The sequence below is a fragment of the Dermacentor variabilis genome, chromosome 8, assembly GCF_050947875.1.
Source record: "Dermacentor variabilis isolate Ectoservices chromosome 8, ASM5094787v1, whole genome shotgun sequence".
Taxonomy (NCBI): Eukaryota; Metazoa; Arthropoda; class Arachnida; order Ixodida; family Ixodidae; genus Dermacentor; species Dermacentor variabilis.
This window is the reverse complement of record NC_134575.1, coordinates 17,791,852-17,807,892: the sequence shown is the minus strand read 5'-3', so window position 1 is coordinate 17,807,892 and position 16,041 is coordinate 17,791,852. Positions and strand designations below refer to the sequence as shown.

At 43.7% G+C, this 16,041-nt stretch overlaps 1 pseudogene; it reads left to right on the top strand.

The window, feature by feature from the left end:
- The first annotated feature begins 306 nt into the window (after nt 1-306).
- LOC142591801 (U2 spliceosomal RNA) lies at nt 307-475 on the top strand (annotated as a pseudogene).
- The last annotated feature ends 15,566 nt before the right edge of the window (nt 476-16,041 follow it).

Genomic DNA, 16,041 nt, shown 5'->3' with positions numbered 1-16,041 from the left:
CCGCACTCAGAGGGTACATACTGCTTCACCGCAGCGAAGGCGATCGTTCATTGGTCGACGTCCCGCAGTGCAGTAATGGTTGTGAGGTCGCTCGAAAACCACAAGCGGTCACACATAACACGTGCCACATCGAATTGGTTCCCCACAAACTACATTCTTTGGTTATATTTATATATACAATCGCGTGGACCACAGGACCTCCGCCCAGAGGAGCCGGAGGAAACCAGACACGCGTGACGTTTTGACAGGACCGCCGCCATGGGAGAGCGGAAGGAAAGGAAAGGAGATACGCAAGCGCTTGGAACACTTATTTCACTTAATAACGCCGACTATCAGCATAATAGCTGACACGGTTTGCGTTATGACTCAAGATATCAACCTTATTTTTGCAAGTTGGCGGAGCGCTTGAAGCCTGCTTCACCTTTGCCGCGGGTCGGCCCGGTATTGCACTATCTTCGGGGTCTGCTGACGTTTTTTTTTGTCTACAGACATTGATCTGCTGGAAACTAGCCATATACAGCTTCGCTGTAGTATGGCAACGGTAGAGTGGCTGTTCATCTAGACGCGGCCTGTTACCAGCGGTGACGTAGTTTCGCGGTCGCGATCACGGACGACTGAGGAACTTGCGGCTCTGCGATACACACGGAAGAGACGGAGGTGGTCGAAAAAGCGGCATCCACCACGCGGCAGCCACGACGGACGCCGAGGTGGAGACAGGCGACTCGCAGGCGGCTAAACGCAAATATAAAAGCAAAGTTTGCGGCAAAGATATAGCGGCAAAGATATCCTGGGAAGGGGACAGCATTCTCCAAATTCACGACGGCAATATTTCGAACGACGGTTTCCTCGTGTGGACCCCCGCCCACAGGGACCCTCCGCTCTCAGGCAACGAGATGGCCCAGGCCGCGGCTCGAGGACTTACATGCCGAGCCGCGGCGCCCGCCGGCAATACCGACGTCTCGCCTACCGGGAGAACGATGCGGGAGTGGACGTGGGGGCATCGCATGATCACTTTCAGTGACATCACGCAACGCTACAGATCGAACAGATGCAGATAGCCACCGCCACACGCCAAACTAAACAAGAAACAGGTGCTTGCCTGGAGGCAACTGCAGGCACACACATATCCGAACCCGGCGATCGTTCTCCTCTGCTACCCAGATCTTTATTCGTCCAACGGGTGTAAAGCGTGCGGAGTCAGAGTGGAGCTACAGCACATGTCGTGGGAATGCACCGATAGCGAGCAGCAGAAGTCCCCGACGCACGGGGTAGGTTTGGCAATCTTGGAACCGCAAGGTGTGATGGGTGGCGGCCCCGTTCAGTCACGACCTCGCTGATGAGCCGTGGGTCCTCCGGCACGCCGAGGAAGCCGCCCGTGTCCAAGGACTCGAGGTCGTCACCTATCCCTTACAAAAATGACTTTAGACTGTCTATAGAAAGTCTATAGACTTTTCATAGACGACCTTTCCTTTCTATAGATTTGGACTTTAGTTGATATAAAGTCTATAGACTGTCTATAGACGAAAGTCGATAAAGTTTCTATTTCTTTTTGTCTATTCGCAGTCTATAGACGGTCTATAGAAAAAAGTCGATAAGGTGTTTGTTTCCTTTTTGTCTGCTTCCCCTCTATAGAATGCCTACAGACGAAAGTCGACACAGTCTCTATCTATTTTTGTCCATACTTTGTCTTTAGACTTTCTATAGACGAAAGTCGATAGGGTTTCTATTTCTTTTTGTCTATTCGCAGTCTATAGACGGTCTATAGAAAAAAGTCGATAAGGTGTTTGTTTCCTTTTTGACTGCTTCCCCTCTATAGAATGCCTACAGACGAAAGTCGACACAGTCTCTATCTATTTTTGTCCATACTTTGTCTTTAGACTTTCTATAGACGAAAGTCGATAGGGTTTCTATTTCTTTTTGTCTATTCGCAGTCTATAGACGGTCTATAGAAAAAAGTCGATAAGGTGTTTGTTTCCTTTTTATCTGCTTCCCCTCTATAGAATACCTACAGACGAAAGTGGATACAGTCTCTATCTATGTTTGTCCATACTTTGTCTATAGACTTTCTATAGACGAAAGTCGATAGGGTTTCTATTTCTTTTTGTCTACTCGCAGTCTATAGACGGTCTATAGAAAAAAGTCGATAAGGTGTTTGTTTCTTTTTTGTCTGCTTCCCCTCTATAGAATACCTACAGACGAAAGTAGACACAGTCTCTATCTATCTTTGTCCATACTTTGTCTATAGACTTTCTATAGACGAAAGTCGATAGGGTTTCTATTTATTTTTGTCTATTCGCAGTCTATAGACGGTCTATAGAAAAAAGTCGATAAGGTGTTTGTTTCCTTTTTATCTGCTTCCCCTCTATGGACTACTTTTAGACGAACGTCGATACAGTGTCTATTTATTTTTGTCCATATACTTTGTATATAGACTTTCTGTAGACGAAAGTCGATAAGATTTCTATTTCTTTTTGTCTACTCGCAGTCTATAGACGGTCTATAGAAAAAATTCGATAGGGAGTTTGTTTCTTCTTTGTCTACTTCCCCTCTATATGGGCTACCTGTAGACGAAAGCCGATACAGTTTCTATTTATTTTTGTCCATACTTTGTCTGTTGACTCTCTATATTATGGACAATAGTCGACAAGGTTTCTATTTTTTTCTCTACTCCTGGTGTATTGAATGTCTATAGAAGAAAGTCGATAATATGTAATTCCGAGTTCCCATACCCCCCGCCCTCTGCGAACGCGATGATATGGCACTGGTTCATGCACGACGGCAGCGCAACCCCGGCGCGGCGGGCAAACCGTGCAGACTGCTAGTCTGCGTTCGGTGCAGCTGCACCGAACGAGGATCGTGGCGGAGCAGGCACCGTCCGAGTCACCAAGGTCTTCCAGGCACCCGAAGGCCCTAAACCTGGCTGCTTCCCGGACGTACACTTCGCGAAGACCAGGTGGTGAAGGTCAGATGGTGAAGATGTGGCAAAGGGGGTGAATAACTGGCGAAAGCCCGCAGACCAGGTGGTGAATTCACCACCTCTGAGTTGTCGTGGTCTTGCATGTCTATAGATTAACAATAGACAAACATCGTTAATCTGGGCCCAACCCGTGTACGCTGTAACCAAGCGCAGGTACCGGTGGATAATACATAGCTGCATTTGATATAAGCCACTAAAGTTGTATACTGCTGAGATTGCTATAGAGCCTATTTGTAGACTTTAGTATACACATAGTGTATACCTCCGCATTTGTTGACCACATATGATCTACGTAGTCACTCTCGGCAATCCCAAGACAGTCTTCACAGTTGTCGCATCACTTTTGCGGCAGTAGAATAACGGAAGCAAAACGCCGATCCAATTGTTAAAATATATGTTATGAACGCCAGCTTCAGATACAAGTGGATTCGAAACAGGCATCAAGCTAACAGCAAAGACACTCGTAATGTTTGTAGCTGACAACGCGGACTTTGTGAATGTGCCATGAACCGATGTCGCGCATGTGGTGTTGGCGTTGTGTGTCGTCCGATTCTCGGATACTTTTCACATTGTCTTCATATCTCGGCTGCGTCACTAACATCGGGCGACTTTTGTTGCCTAATATCCTGCACTATAAACTCATCAACGTTTCTGATTCACTTAAAATAGGTGCCAAATTCTCTGAGCCCACCCAGTATTTCGCCGGCGGTATGCCTGCGCAGCCACGCATATGAGTACCTCAATGCTGTACTGATTGCTTTGACCTATCATCGGAACAGACAATTAGCACTAACATACGTGCGGGCATCACATTTGGCGGTACGCTGGAAGATATGCTACAAATACGCTGTATTACTCATCGACGCTGGCAATAATGCGTCTAAAACGTCTTAAGGACCCCGTAACGGCTTTTACAAACAGCGCATTCATGTTAGCGTTCCAGTCTGATACGATAGCCCACAGCGTTTGTCATACAACCTGCCAGCGCATATCCTTCGTCCACGAAAAAAATGCATAACGGAAAAGAAAAGCCACCCGTTCCGGCGCGCATGGCGCATCAGAGAGAGAGAAAGAGACAAAGAAAAAAATGAAGGAGGAAAAGGCGCTCACACTCCTCCGAGCGCGCACGCCCTCCGCGCGGAGCTCCTGCGCATGCTCGGAGTTCTTGCGCATGCGCGGCGGTGCGCCGTCTCAACGAGCGCGCCAGGCACGTAAACGGTTGTGCCGGTGTGCGGTGTCTCCCTGAACGTTGGTGTCTGTGTATGCGTGTCTTCTTTGTGGCATCACAAGTCAACTACATTGAATGGTAAGCTTTATCAAAGACGTTTTGCGTCAATACCTCATGATTATGTGAGCGCATTTCGTAGCGCGAACCGGCTGCATGTAGCGCAGGCGACTCGGGTATAGTGTCGGTTTGTCGTTGACATGGTTTGATAACGCGCTCTTGTTCTCGCTTCTACTATACGGAATGTTTTACGGCGAGCGATCGCTCGTGCTTGTTGATTTTATCATTATAGCTTAGGTGCGTAAAAAAGGAAGTACACCATGTTTTAACTTGATACTGAGCTACCACTAAGCGGATTGTGTGTGTTGGGCAGCCAGTGTGGTAGATCTCATTTAGTGGCGCTTGATCCGGCCGCGATGAATGCTGCACCGTATGTGTAGCGAAATTCTCGTGACACGCTTTACGCATATATCTCGAAATTGTGTTAGCATCAAGAATATTCAAACAGACAGGCATAGTTGAATAACTGCTAGCGTACTAGGATGAAAGGCCGTGTTTGCGGGGCATGCATCAGCAGTGTGTGCGCTGCCGTTTTCGCATAGTTTAAAAGTAGCAGTATTTTTAAGGTTCCTGGCAACCAATCTAAATAATTTTGGAAATTACAGCAAGCAAAACACGAGACTTGAAGAAATATCTAGTAGAAATCTCTAGATTCACCCAATCTATTTATATGCAACCACAAACGCTTTTGGAGCATGAAACCTGCGATAAGCTTAGTCACTTGCAGCTCCGCAACTTAGCCGAAAAAATTAGAGAACAATAAATTAGTCGCTCCGGGAACACCTTTACACGTTTCAAACTGAACGCATTGCGTTTGACGGTAGTTGGAAGATTTGTTTTTTGTCTCTTTTTTAAACAATTTAGCAGCAGAAGTTATCTTTCGAGCTATATGAAAAGCGTTAAGCGGCTTCCGATGCTTCGGCGTTCTGTAGTTTACGTGCTCTTAATCACAAGGCAGCTGCTGGCGCAGATTCGCATTGTGCTAATCGTGCATGGTATGAAGCGATTGTCGTGCGTAATAAGTGTTCCGGTTTTCATTACTGTTGCATGTAGCGCCGTCGTCTTGGACAGACTGCATACAATCTGCGCTGTACAAAAGAAAAAAAGAGCCAGATTATCAATTTGGTGGTCTTTTCTAAGTAGATAACGCACAGATTATTCAAATAATTCAGTGGGCATTGCATTTGTTCTACCCTTATCAACACACCTAAGAGATCGTAACATGTTTTAGTTGATAAGTAACCTGATCAGTACGCCCCCATTCATGTGCATTCTACTGAAAGTGTGGCAAATGTATTCATCTCGAAGTATGAGAAAAGAGACATTGCAGACTGTTCTAAGCGGAAGTAAATTGCAAATCTTAACGTGATTGTTCAAAACTGCAGTCAGTATGCTGAGCATGTTCGTTCGGCACGGGCATATTGTATTAACACCTGAAAAATGTGCACAGTCCAGCCGGGTATCTTTGTTTCAACAAGTATTATTATAGGAATCGTTTGGGATTCTCGCATTTCTTTTATTTTTATAAGTACACTGTGTGTCACATGAACCTGTCCTAAAACGAAACGTACCGTTGCTGGCACCGGCGACCATTACGGTTGTCTAACTGCTTATCATACTGTAGTATAACGAAACATCATAATGGTACTGATTAATATTCCCATGTAGTCTTTAGTCAGAGGTAAACAAAGTTAACTAGAGGCATAAGTGATGAGAGCAAATTACATTGAAAACTACTACTGAAGCGTAAAAATAACTAATTGTATAACTCATTGTATAGTTTTTCCTCACATTGTTGCATTTGCTTTACGTGTGTCTCTGTGTCTTCCGTGCTGTACTCGTGTGGCCATCAATTACGAACTTGCCGAAGCCCTTGTCAGCTTTATTAATCAAGGGATTCAAGTCAGTTGAATCTAACACTGCATGTCAAGTGACTGACGTGTTATTCGTTTTATCTAAATATTATGGACTGGCAGTACTTGGCAAGCATTAAACCACAATATTTTTTTATTGCACTTAAGCTGCAGGCGTCATAGATTGCCAGAAAAGTTTCATGAGAACAGCCAGGGAAGGCTTGGAAAAAGATCGGGAAATTTTAAAATGGCCACATAGGTATGCTGTCTTGTTATATGTCATACAAAGTTTCCAGAGAATCTCTGAGTTAAATATATTTTTAAAACGTTTCACCTGATAAAAATTGAAGGAAATTGGTTCCATTTATTGAAAAATAAAAGAAAGTCAAGCTTACTGACAAGGCATTTCTTACTCAATATGTGTTTTTTTTTGCGTTAACTAAACGTCCTGAACCTCGATAGCCTAGAAAAAATTTTCATCTTTCAAAGCACCTTAAATAATTTACTGTAATAGAATTCATTCGAACTATACTATCAGTTCTGTTTCCTAGGAGGTGCATATCTGTCGTGCCATGACACAAAGTGCTCGTGTGGTATTTCGGGTGCTCATGTGGTATACCTAACTTGGAAACCTGTTAGCACGCCCAAGAGGCCTCATTACCTGTAACAAATTAAGTGACCATATCTATACAATCAGCCCATCTGCCTTCCGTTGAAGTTATGGCCAATCACCCATTCATTTAAAAGTATGAGAAAGACATTTAAATGTGTATTAAGCAAAATAAATTACAATCTTAGGCATGATACTGTGAATATTCCAGTCACGTCTTCTGAAAATATCCCTCTGCACGGGCATACTTAACTACCAGCAAAAAAAAATGTACAGACAGCCCAACTGGGTAACGTTTCAGCAATAAATATAGAGACCATTTGGGATAAGTACAATAATGCATCATATATGAACGTGTCATAAAAGGGAACATACTGTTGCTGGCACGAGCAGCAGTTGTGACTGTTTAATTGTTCACCATACCATGCAATAAAACATTCTATAAAGGTGCTGATTTGTATTGACAAGCAGCCATTAGTCATAGTTAAACCGCATTAAGTATTGACTTCGATGGTTTGAGCAAATATATTAAGCTGCTTAATGAACACACAAAGAATATACACTTGTTATTTTTGCCTCATATTGCTGCATCTACTTATTTGCAGCATACACCTGCAGCACCTTTGGGACTAATGACACAAAGGTCAAGGCCAGCCTGGCGACCATGCTTGCCAAGGAGTAGTGTAAATATTTAATCTGTTTCCATAATAGCATACGACATGAATTTAAGGAATTCCATCTATTATATCGAGCAATAAAAACGGTGAATGCATTGCTGGCGCATTTGTTTTATTTTTCGCACTGCATGATTCAGCACTATATAAATTCTTTCTGTTTGTGCAACATATATGAAAGTACAGCTGGTTCAGAAGCATTATTAATCTACTAACGGTAATGCATAAGTGCAGATGAAAAGGAACAGGTGCACATGCATAAATACATTCAAAACTTTTTGCTACCGCATGTAAACAAAAATGTAAACTAACTTGTAGATAGCCGCTATGGAGTTATGGCCTTATACACTCTTTGTAGACTTGTCTATAAGATGTCTGTGTATATAGAGTGCCTATAGATTAAAAAAAATTCATATTTGTTAACAAATGTCTGCAGAATGTCATAGAAAAAAAGTGTATCGGACTATAAACTTCTGTTTTTGTAGACTGAAGTCTATAGAATGTCTATAGACTATCTATATACATTTGTATATAGACATTCCATAGACTTCAGTCTACAAAAGTAGAACTGTATATATAGTTCTACTTTTGTAGACTGAAGTGTATAAAATGTCTACGGACAAATCTCATCTGTAGACATTCTATAGACTTCAGTCTACAAAAGTAGAACTGTAAGCCTATACACTTGTCCATAGACAGTCTATAGACAGTCTATAGACTCAGACTTCTTATAGACTAGTCTATAAAAAGTGTATGGCCATAAGTCTCTAGACTGTCTATAGGCAGTGTATAGACAGTCTATAGACCCAGACTTTTTATAGACTAGTCTATAAAAAGTGTATGGCCATAAGTCTATAGACCGTCTATAGACAGTCTATAGACTCAGACTTCTTATAGACTAGTCTATAAAAAGTGTATGGCCATAAGTCTATAGACAGTCTATAGACAATCTATAGACTCAGACTTTTTATAGACTAGTCTATAAAAAGTATGGCGATAAGTCTATAGACTGTCTATAGACTGTGTATAGACAGTCTATAGACTCAGACTTTTTATAGACTAGTCTATAAAAAGTGTATGGCCATAAGTCTATAGACTGTCTATAGACTAGTCTAAAGAAATGTCTATAGACAGTCTATAGACTCAGACTTTTTATAGACTAGTCTATAAAAAGTGTATGGCCATAAATCTATAGACTGTCTATAGACTAGTCTAAAGAAATGTCTATAGACAGTCTATAGACTTCATAGACAAATGTCTATAGACTGTCTATGGACTTTCTATAAAAATTTTTGTAAGGGATAGGCTTGGGTGCTGGTGGCTCCGCCCCGCCCAAATCGCTGGACACCTTCAATAAAGTTTTCACTCGCGCACTTCACGAAAGCACCACTTCACGTAGATTGCAAGTAAACCAGGCAGTAAAGTTGTAAGCCAAATTATGTCGTTGTTGTTGCCTCAAAACATGGCTTGTAACCAAATTATGTCATACCGACACTCCCGTTGGTCATATTCATCGTCGTCATCAATAACAACCGCCTCAATAGGCTGCGTTTTATAGAACTGTGATGCTGTTTCATCTTCGAGTTCCAGAGTTAACGCGACACTTAAGAGAAATAATAGATTGATAGATCATTTGTCTAGAAGTCTGCGATAGTTTTGTTTTTTGTGACTATATATTACTTTGTTGCGTAGCAAATTGCTACAGAAGGTCCCGCGCTGCCTCTCCCTAATTTGAATCGCCCGCGCCAGAACGGACGAGTTCGCACAAACACCACGTGACCTCACTCTGCCGTTTCAGCTAATCAGCCAGTGCTGCCGTCACATGAGAGGTATACATAGTCCGAAATTGGTGGCGAGACAGCGATTTTTCTATTTCCGTCATTTTCTCACTCATAAGCTTGGTTCTCGTTACGAACGACGAATTCGTTGTTGCAGTAACCAAATATCTAAATCTAGCTCGCATTGATGTTTCGCTTTGTCAGTTTAACTTTGTGTTTCGGCAATTCGTACATTCTGCAGTATTAAACTATTTGTTGCTAAAAAGGTTTATAGCCCATTCAAAGTCTACCACATGCAGTCGATACATTTTAACGTTTTCTTTTAGACTCAATTGACTTCATTACATTTTCACAGGAGAGCACTGGCGTAATGAATCGACTTATATTTAGCCCAAATAGTAGCGTAATTTAATGATATTTCTGCCTGAATAGGAACCTTGTTCACGAGAGTGAGAGAGAGAGAGAGAGAGAGAGAGAGAGAGAGAGAGAGAGATGCAAATGAGGGAAAGGCAGGGAGGTTAACTAGAGTTAAAACCTCCGGTATGCAACCCTGCACTATGGGAAGGGAAAAGGGAAGTAAAGACGGAAAGAAGAGCGTGACAAAAATAAAAGTGTGAAAAAAAGGGAAAGGGACGGAATGGGATCATTATGGTCTTTTAATAGGCCACTGTCACGTAAAAAGGTCAGCAAAGCCTTGACCGACTTTCGGCGCGATGACAGTTCATGTCGGCATTCCAAGACTGACTGTTCTGAAAGTGGCCTGTCGTCAAGGCGTGCCAACGCGGTCGCTAGTGACAGTCGTTGCGCGCTGTATCGAGGACCGTGGCAAAGTACATGTTCTGTGGTCTCCTCGCCGCCGCAGTGACTGCAAGGCGCGCTCTCATCCTTACCGACTCGGAATGCGAAAGATCTTGTGACACCGAGCCACAGTCGGCAAAGTACTGCTGTCTCGAGTCGAGAGAGTCCAGACGGGGGTCGAAGTCGAAGGGATGGGTCCAGCCGGTGTAGGCGTGTGTGCTTCAAGCTTGGTGTGTTCCATAAAGTTCTGATGTTGTTCACGATAAAACGCTGTTTGTTTCACTGTTCTTTTTTTGTTCACGATAAAAAAGAACAGTGAAATAAACATCGTGCTTAAGTACGCTTCAGTGTGTGACGCAAGCTTCGAGCGTATATATCGTCAGTACTGTCCCGTCATTTCCGTTCAATGTGTTCGTCGAGGTCTGCGTGTGCAAAGGTTCCGGTGGTAGTCGCGATGCGGGGAATCGCTTCCTAAGCTACGGTCGGTCACAATTTACGATCTCAGCGCAACTTTCACCCACAAAACCCGCAGTGCACCCGGTCTCCGAGCCTCCGCTCTCCGGAACGCTGTGTCCCAGAGAGGTGCCACTGTGCACGGTGCCCATAACTGTGCCCACTGTACCCCACCTGTGCCCGCTGTGCTGCAACACTGTGCCCCAACTTCACTTCTGAGAGAGAGCGTGGCCTGCTGGAGTCTGCTCACAACTTAAATGCTCTGCTAAAGCAAATGATAGGCTAAATGGAAAATAAAAGCTCGTTGTTTCTGGCTTTGATGTTACCTTTGGCTGAGTACGGGTAGTGTGAGTTCACCACACAAATAGCAAAGAGTCCAGGTTTCAAACTGAAACCTGGGAAACAACGATGGGTCTGGAAGGTAAGGTTAGCGGTCACAAATACTCTTGGCGGGAAAGTGGAAAGCTCTCTCGTTTTTGGCACGTCTCATTGTACATAACCATTGTGTACACTATATATATGGAACATCTTTTTATACAAGTGACAATTAGCTTTCCGCGGATCTATGTTGTTATATGTTAGTGAGTGAGGACTCGGACACTACTTTAAGAATGCACCGTGCACACAATCCTTCGATTCTTGTATATGCTTTCGTCCTGGTGGAACTGTGCCGTGATTGTGACTCAGTGTTCGTATCGTCCCTTGTTTAAATAAACATTTTCTAAACACAAATGAGTCCTTTCTTGGAATGAACTTTTTCTAAAGGGCAAACATGATTGGCTGGCGCATCTACACAAGTTCTTCCAACTGGACAGCGGTACACAATATGCCGCTGCATCCCTATAGGTTGTTGCCAACTGCGGTGTACACGTGTGCAGGCCCGGTTGATCCTGTAGCCAGTGGTGCCTGCATCGTCGAGAGCATTAGAGGCTAGCTGTCCTTTCCGAGCCTCATACTCGGGCTGCTTCACTCGTTTTTTAGGAGGAAGCTTGAGCTTGGGCCCAACCAGCTGATGCCACCCATTCAAATGCATGTGAAACGCAGAAATGCCTTTACCAGACAACCCCAAGGGAAATTTTATTGAAATTTGATGAATTTCAGAGCCAAAATTAAACTCTAGTGACTGACGAAGCGAAATCTTAATTTAGGACTTGAATTTGTTTTGACAGAAATTGCCGAAAGTCGGTAAATCTAAAAATAAAAAATTAAAATAATAATAATAGGAGCACGAAGCTTACAAATGCGTAATTCTGCACCAACAACACATACCGCAGTTCTCTAAGTTGCATCCGTTAGAACATCGAAAGCGGACCGATTTAATGTATATATATTTTAGGTTAATTGGTTGCGATGTCTACGGGGGTTTTGAAAAAAGTCCTACTAGCACATAAGCAACGTATTTGAGTGCCACGTATATTATCTCGATTTTGACCGCTTTCGATGTACAATTAGATGCAATGGACAGAATTTAGATAGAATTTTTCATTGCTCAGCTACACAGTTGTAAATTCGACAGTTCCATTTTATAAAAATTTGCAATTTTCCACCTTTTGATAACACAAACCAGACGGCCTCAATGAAACATCTCTTTCCAGCAATCGCTAGATTTAAACTTTTTCTTTTAAATCCAACAAACTAAACCATGAATGATGCCGTGGTTGCCGAGAAAGACTGTTTCTGTTTTTCTATTTAGATACAAGCCTCGGAGCTGAAGCTTCCTCCAAAGACCACCTGTTATTAAACATACGTTCGCACTCTCCGCAAGGTGTTACCGAAACTACATCCGGAAAATTTTGGCGCGGCAAGTTGTCTTTTACGTACTAGCTCATTAATGTGCGCGTTGGCATATTCCCTACTTATACGTTGCATACCTGCGCATGATACGAGCGATAGGCTGACTTACTAGTGTCAGCATGCAACACTGCGGTTCACCAGGGCAGAGAGCAGACGTAGCACGTTTATGTGGCAAGGAAGTACACGTGGAATAATAATAATAATAATATTTGGGGTTTTACGTGCCAAAACCACTTTCTGATTATGACGCACGCCGTAGTGGAGTACTCCGGAAATTTCGACCACTTGGTGTTCTTTAACGTGCACCTAGATCATAGTACACGGGCGTTTTCGCATTTCACCCCCATCGAGATGCGGCCGCCGTGGCCGGGATTCGATCCCGCGACCTCGTGCTCAGCAGCCCAACACCATAGCCACTGAGCAACCACGGCGGGTACCGGGTAAGTAGAGTAGTACGACGATGAAGAAGAAGCCTCAATTAATGGCACAAACCCACCACGGGGGATAGGCCATGAATCGGGTGGTAATATTATTGAAAGTAAAATAAATTAGTTAATAAATAAATAAAAAAGGAAATTAAATAAATAACGCGAGATGAAAAAAATTACCGACGATTACGTTACTTCCTAATGCGAAATTTGAGCGCAGCAAATAAGCTGTTTCACCTTTTGGATAGATTGAGGCAAAGAAATCGAGCAACACATGTATGCGCTATCACAGAATTTTTTTTTTATTTTTCACACGTATTCCTTTAACAAAGACTCCACTAACAGTTCTTGACAGTCATGAAGGAAGCTTTGTGGTCGGAGAAATAGACTGATATATGTTCGACTTGGTACACCAATGCTTGATTCTCAAAGACGAGATCTATACAAGTGCCTCGCGAGGTTGTCACAGCCGTGGGGGAAGCAGAGGCTAAGCGCCGCCGCCGAGAAGACCCTGCCGTTCGCGCCGCCGAAGCGGAGGCTCATCGCCGCCGTCGAGAGCAACCAGCAGTAAGCGAGGCTGAAGCAGAAGCTCATCGCCGCCGCCGAGAAGACCCTGCAGTTCGCGCCGCCGAAGCGGAGGCTCATCGCCGCCGTCGAGAGCAACCAGCAGTAAGCGGAAGCGGAGGGGGGCGGCGTGTACACCCAGCGGCAAACGATGGGGGCAGAAGCGCGCGCAGCAAGCGGACAACACGATAAAGGGAGGAGGGAAGAGATAGCAGCGACTGACTGATGCCTTTGACTGATACTCTTTCTGCATGGCGGCGACGGTGTTCTATGCAGTCACGTTATCTTGACTCTCTAGCGGCGTCAGCGGCATCCAGCGGTATCAGTCGGTCGCTGCTAGCGCTGGGGGGATGAAAGGGGGGCGGAGCTGGTTACGAGGCCGACGCCGACGACGACGCGAAACCCAGGAACGGACGCCAAAGAGCTGCGCTCTAAAATAAACTGTTATACATGAGATAAAGTAGTGATCAATACGATAGTGAGCCTTGCCTTGGTAGGAATACTAACAAAAACTTGTTACTGTAATACATAACGTAAAGGATATACTTCAACATGAGTAAGTTAAATGTTTATTAATAATATGAAGATTCTAACTAGGAATCTGTAGTTTTACTTTTTTATTTTCTAGAAGTACAAGTAAATCAATTGTGGAAACTGCGAAATATTAATAAGGCAGTCTTTTTGTGTCACATAGCAAATTATAAATGGCTAGGCCAACGTTCATGTGGCTGTATCCTAATACCATTGCTCCGAGGGAGAGTATACCAGTACTACTTAAAGGCAATCCTAGATTTTGAAGCGGACTTTCTAGACATCGGTTTCGATGAATGGGAAACCGCCGACACGATAATAAAGATGATACATGGATTCGGCTCATTGCAGAGGTAGCATAAAGGGGATACTGCCAGACCGCATCTGAGCAAGTAAAGATTAAGTGTTGGAATACGGCAACGCAGCCTTGTAAATGAAACTTTAAATTGCTGGTTAGGACACCATTGTCGGTTCCCAGAATAATTTAGGTGGATACAATCTGTAGATTTTGCTAATGACAAGGCTTTTTGTCTTCGGTCAAAGAAAACTGCCTATATCTGGCTGCAGTGATGTGCGCAGTTGCCGGCAGCACAGATATCACCGGACCTGTTAAAGAAGCTTGTGCTAAGGAATCGGCTATTTCATTAATATGAATGTCTCGGTGTCCTGGGACCCATAATAAATGAAATAAACTTAAGTGAGGCGGAGCTAATTTATAAAAAGTGTTCAATGCTGTCAACTTTGTAGAAGGATTAAGTGCGCTGCCTATAGATAGAGAATCTGTGACGATAATAACTTTTGTAGTATGAAGGGGCAATTTCCGCAAGGCAAGAACTATTTCCAGAAGTTCGCCCAGAAAAATTTATGTGTAATCTGGTAGGTGAAGTGAAAAATACCAGTCGAGGGATGGTGAGTAGATTCCCACGCCTGCTTTCTCTTCACACGAAGAAGCATCAGTCGCCATTACATTTATTGGAAAATGGGCCAAATATTCTTGTAAACGGTCATTCAAATACGTTGGGGGCAGAAATTTCGCATTGTTTGGAAAAATGTCTGCAAATTCACTTTTTGAGCGACCCTGGAGACCTATCAAGAGAAATGATTTCCCTAAGGCGAACATTTAAAAAGCGCTAATTGTGCTTGCACAAATACAACCTGTGGGGTATGCCACCGTGACCACGTGGTCTCAATAAAGGAATTTGGTTCACTAATAAAAGCCGAGGAGATTCATAAGTGCTTAAGTAGGTTTGAACCGTAAGCATGCGGAATCACGTGTGAAGAGTAGGTAGGCGCGCTTCCTGCCAAATGATGTACCAACAAGCTACTGTCCTTATCATCATCAACAACGACCATTGTTACCAGAACCGTGGAGAAGCCGTCGCTTCAGGGAAGTGTGCTCTTCTCGTCCCCAGGAGGCCCGAATTGGATTGCCACCAGGACCGGAATGTACCAAATTTTCTTTTAAAGAACCACTAATCTACTTTGTTTACAGGAACTTCCCTGAGAAATGTGACGGCAATCCGACGATTTACTGACGTTTTTACTCTTTGCGGCGCCGGCCATTTTTCGTCACGGCGTAGTTTCGCCAAGGGCACCGTCAACACGGACACCTAAGGCTTTCGCCTTAATGAACTCTCCGAGGCAAGTTAGTGTTTGTGCTCAGTGAATTTACTTCAAAGATTAAAAATTAATGTCAAACATCGTCAAAGCTAAAATGAGTGCAGTGATGATTAAGAACATCCGAAATTATAGTGATGAACATGAAAACACGGCGAATAACAAAGACGCGTATGTGACTAAAATCTAATGGAAAACACGGGGAAGGCGGGAGATGGTAATTCAAGACGATGAGCAAAACGAGAACAAGGTGTAAGTAGGAGCCAACGTTTCGACAAGTGGACTTGTCTTCTTCAAGGTGACATATACTTTCCTCGCCACAGTATATATAGGTGGGGTTCTTCTAAAGGGGAGAGGGTGTAAGGCGGGTGTTCTGAAGGTGAGAGGGTTTAAGCGGGCCTTACATCCTTTCTGCTTTAGAACAACCGCCTTACACTCTCTCCCCTTTAGAACCCCACCTATATATACTGTGGCGAGGAAAGCATATGTCGCCTTGAAGAAGGCAAGTCCACTTGTCTAAACGTTGGCTCCTACTTTCACCTTGTTCTCGTTGTGCTCATCGTTTAAAATCTAATGGGGAATTCAGGAAGGTTTTTCCATATCCCGGCCTTTCACAGGAAATGAGGTCGATAAACTTAAGCGCATGGAGGTTTCACAGATAACAGCGGTCGACGCACAC